We start from the raw sequence: 5422 nt of genomic DNA on the forward strand, positions 1-5422 counted from the left end.
CAAACTGGTATACCGCCCAGCACTACTCAGACGTTATGTGTAGATGGTTTGAATTATGATTGGTTCTTTTTCTGGGCATGATTACAGTTAAGCTGATAACATAATTTAGTAAAGCTCCACATTTAAAATACTGTGTTGATGCTCTCATGTCTTCTAAATTAATGTGTGATCTTATGACTCTAATATGATTAGATGCCATAAAATAATACGGTGCAAACCGAACCGCCTTCAAGTGACAACTGTAATTGTAGCTTCTGCCTGTTAATGCATGTCTTTGTTTAGTTTGATTTCTTGGTTTTGACGTGGTCATTAACAGTCTGTCACTTTGCGTGTTGTGATCATTTTATTAAATTATCTTTGGCTTAATCCTGCATTTTACTGTATGACATAGACTGTCACATTGCCATTCAGCACTCAGATGAATCATAATCTTCAAATCCAGTGTGATAAATAAAAAAAATGAATGATAGATAATTTCTTAAACAATAAAGGAGCTCCATATGCATTAAAAACTGAGTAACCATACACTTTTACTTTAGAGGACTGTAGGTCTGTGTGTGTGTGGGGTCCTTGTGGGTCAGTGGGCGGGGCGAAGGCACTGTGTACCTGTCAACTTATGTAAATGTGACTCTTTATTAATTGCAGGGCAGTGGCTCTGCACCAATGGCTCTCCATGTGTCAACGGGGGCTGGGCCACCCTTGTGACAGTCCTGATTAGTGGTTGTGTGCGAGGGTCATTTTACCGACTCTGCTACTACAGGAGGGCATGCAGCCTTCACTGACAACACTACTCACCTTTCTCACTTGACCTGAAGGGGTGAATGGAAGAAAAGCATGAAGAGATAAATAAAGGAGGAACCGGAAGATGAGAACCCTCTCAGTAGATGAAGTGTCAAAAATATTAGATTGTTACATTGTTAGCGCCTGCATCCCACATGCTATACATTGCATTTCATGGCTTAGTTTGAAATTGGCTTCAGAAGTTTGGAATTTGATTAATAAACGTGAAGCCAATTCATCTGTATCCATTTATTGGAAATCCTGATTGCCTGCTAGTTATGACATCATTGAGCGAACGGGAAAAGGGACAATGGCAGTGTGACATGATCATTTCCAAGTCTAAACTGACACCTGGGGCCACACGATGTCCCTCCAAATTCTCTGACAGCAAGACAATGTAGGACAGCTTGGAAAGAGGGCGGCCATACACAGCTTTGATTGGACGGCCAATGGAATAATCAAGTTCGTTTTTTTATTTCACCTTTTATTTTTACAGGCAAGTCATTAAGAACAGGTTCTTATTTACAATGGCGGCCTGACAAGTGGCATAGCCACTGAGAGTGCTTCAGCTCCTGTTCCAGAAACATTTGTAATTTCGACTTTCATTTAGATTTTTTACAAATTAATTGTTTTTCCCCACCATGTGTCGAGTCAGGAACCATTTTGCTGAAGATGAATGTCTTCCAAGATGGATTTTTTTTATTTATTTTTTATAATCATTCAGTCTGCTATGGTTTAGGTTTCTTGGTCTTTTATCTTTTTTTTTTTTTTATAGCTGACCTAGGGAAGAAAAAAAAGCTTCCTGAATGCATCAGAAGATCTTAATGTGAACATTTAAGAAGTTAAGCATAAGCCAAATCCAAAGCACTCTGCGACAGAAAAAAAAAAGTGTGAAATTGTAGAAAGTCAGACTGCTTTGTTTATTTCAAAAGCTTTCCTCTCTCCCTGGTAGGGATTTCTGAATATGATCTTAATCGCTTTATTATCTTTGAAGGCATTTCACCTATAGGACCTTGTGAATAAGCCTAATCTGAGAAAAATAGCAAAATATTGAGTTCTGGCTGTGACTGATAAAACACGCTTTTCACTTGCTGTGTTCCTTTCTCCCTTTTGAGGACAAACGGGCTCCTTTTAAGCAGCTAAAGAGCGCAAACCTTTAATCATAAAGCAAGGTGACCGCACATTCTGTTTATCAGGCTCGCTCAGCATGCTCACACACACACACACACACACACACACACACACACACACACACACACACACACACACACACACACACACACACACACACACACACACACTCACTCTCACACACACATGCTGTATACACTCAGATATGCACAAAGGCATCTCTCACCCACACACACTACATCAAGTACATGTATATCTTTGAACACACACAACTCCTGCATTGTTTTTTTTATATTTTCAGGAAGTTTGTCTGTTATATAACACAGCTACTCCCTCATCCTCCAGATATACACATGGAAACATGCAGGGACCCACTGTATGATAATGTATTTCATCCACGACATTTCACTTTCCTCTTGCTTGCAGGATTTCAAAAGATTGTACCCAACCTCGGGAAGGGAAGGAAATTGCTTTTAAGGTGAGGGTTAGGGCTGAAAATAAACCTAGTGATGACTCTGATTTGGGACCATAGTTCTATTTCCTTTGCAGGTTCGGCATATTTTCTTTTATTTGAGAAAGCTGCATTTTTGCCCTTTTATCAGTATCCCATCATTTTAAAAGTAAATGTAAGATTGTTAAATGTTTAAACTTTTTTTATTATTGAAATTTAACATGTTTTCAAGCTGGTGTTGAATGATCCTAATAAGGACTTTAAGCTTAGTGCTTAATTTGTCCCACAACACAGAAGCTGCTGATCAGACGGGTCAGGCGACAGAAAAAAACTCATGAAAATCTTTAAAAAAACGGTGCTTGGAGCACGTTGGAAAACACGGGCTCTAACAAGACAGTCATCCTAAACAATGTTGTGCAAACCTGCTGTGTACTGTAAGCAGGATATTGTTGCATCTGATGTGAAAGCCTAGAGTACAAAAGCCCACAGCGAATTGGACGCGATCCAGGTTTTCATTATGCATCATGCTTTCACCACACAGCACAAACACCCATTTGCTTAGCTGGGAGTCTTTCTGTAGAAATATGACTAAGCAATTTAGACACCAAAGCACAATTGTCAGAATACAGTTCACCAAGATGTGACATGTTGGTGCTGAATTTCCCCATTAATTTAAGTGACGCATGCAACATAGTCAAAATTGACAACTCCTCTTAACGAATCAGCAGGTGTAAACACCACACACAGGGCAATGACGAATAACCCACTTTTCCATTACCCTACGTGGAAGAAAATATTGCTGCCTATGCTGCTACTGGAGCCACCCAGCTGATGCATTAAAGTGTGTTTGGATATCAACAGAATAAACAGTCCCTCCAGAAAAACGCGATTATGCAATCGCATAATTCAATGCATAATCAGTCAAAGTCCGCATATTCATGCGGGGGCCGCATTTGTTCAAATATGCCGCACTTTCGCCGCATAAATGGCCGATGTCCACACAAAATATGCGGTGCTTGCATGATTTCATAATCCCTACATTTTCATTGCAAAAAAGTCACATATATCTTAGCAGAAAGTTGAAAAATATTGCGTTTACTTAACACAAGAGCAGCCATTTTCCCCTGTTGCCATGGGAATGTTATGAAGTGACGTAATTACGCGACGTGAACATCATCGAAAAGCAGGTGTTGGAGGTTGAATTTGACATGTACTTTGAGTCTCTTAAGTTGGTATCCAATAATAAAGCTATCTTAATATCTGATGTCTACTCAAATTTCTTTCTTTAAGTGCTCCTGCTGTCTATATTAACGATTTTTGAAAGTCTGTCTCTTTTGTATCTTTTATTTCCCTCTGTTTAGACTATTACTTTTATTTTTACTTTAATATTATATTATTTGTATATATTTTTGTATCTTATTTGTTTACTTATTGCAATGACTGAATATCTGTAAACTATTTTTTTAAATTAAGTTTAAAAAAAGCAGGGTGTTGGGGGAATCACTTTTTCTTCTCTTTTTCATCAAACCGCAGTTTTTGCAAGTTCTCGCAATTTCATCGCATAAAATTGCATAAATATCCCGCATATTCCATCGCATTTTTTAAGAAAACGTGCCGCATAATCAAGGATTTTTGCCCGCAACAATCACAAAAAAACTCTGTTTTTCTGGAAGGACTGAATAAAGCACATTTACTTTAAAGTGCTCATGTTATGGGCATTTTCAGGTTCATACTTATATTTCCAGGTTGTACAAGAATAGGTTTACATGGTTTAATTTTCAAAAAACCCCATATTTTTGTTGTACTGCACATTGCTGCAGCTCCTCTTTTCACCCTGTGTGTTGAGCTCTCTGTTTTACAGAGTGAGGCATCTTACTTCTGTACCATCTTTGTTGGGAGTCGCATATGAGCAGTAGCTAGGTAAGGACTACTAGCCAGTAAGAAGCAGAGTATGAGGGCGTGCCACGCTAGCAGCTAGGCGAGCATTATAACGTGTGTTACAAAGTGACGAGCGTTCGTCACGGAAGTAAAGGCTGGACTACAATCGAGCTGTTTGGAGCGGTTTGTGAACAGTGTTTTCTGTTGGAGATGGTAACTCCCTTTGGGGTGGACTTTGGGCTTTTTCACTTTGTAAACCTATTACATGTACAAAAAGATATATAACACAATAAAGGAAAGGGAAAAAGCATAATATGAGCACTTTAAGAAGACACGGTTACACACGGTTACACACTCAATACTGAATCAAGACTGATAACAGTCCCAAAAAACGGCTTTGGTACTGCAGATGTTTCTAGCGAGAGAGAAAAAAAAAGAATAAAACTGGAGCTAAGTTTCTGTCATATTGGACTCAGTGGGACCGCCCCCTTCAGACGTCAACAGTGTGAATGGTTTGCAACTGGCCGATGTCGCAATTGTGTGTGTTAAAGGTCAGTAAAGTTAAACTTGTGTGACACAAATCTTAAATGTGGATTTATTTAACTGCCATTAATGAATCATCTATGAATTCCTTTCTTTATTTTGAAATGTAATTAGTTGGAAAATTGTAATAAATGTCTACTAGGAGCTTTTTCAGACGACTATTCTGTTAACTAGTTTTGGTTTCCGATTATATTCTGAAGTTATGAATTCCACGAAATAGGTGTGGGTCCAATCTGTTGCCGTTAATGTTCTGGCAGGATCTGGCACAATTTCTCTCTATTGTTTTGTAGCTTGATTCTTTGTCTGTATTTTAGACAGAACAGATGTTTGCACTTTACAGTGACAGACTAAAACAATTCTCTTGCATCCCTCTCCATCTATTTCACCGATGTCCCCCACCTGTCGTCCAAGCCACGCAGCTGTGAGAGCTGTGTGAACGGAAGCCGGGTGACGGCGAACTGCAACTCCAATCATGCCCCGTCCCTCGGGAGGGTGACGCTTAATGGCGACCTCCTCCATACCTGGATTGTTTCTTTAGTTCCATCACACTCCCACCCTCCCACCAGACATGGTACAGTACATCCACCTCCATATGGCATCTCAGATCGGTACGGTTCCCCTGGGAACCGAAAGGCCTCT

This window comes from Perca fluviatilis, chromosome 14, assembly GCF_010015445.1.
Source record: "Perca fluviatilis chromosome 14, GENO_Pfluv_1.0, whole genome shotgun sequence".
Lineage (NCBI taxonomy): Eukaryota > Metazoa > Chordata > Actinopteri > Perciformes > Percidae > Perca > Perca fluviatilis.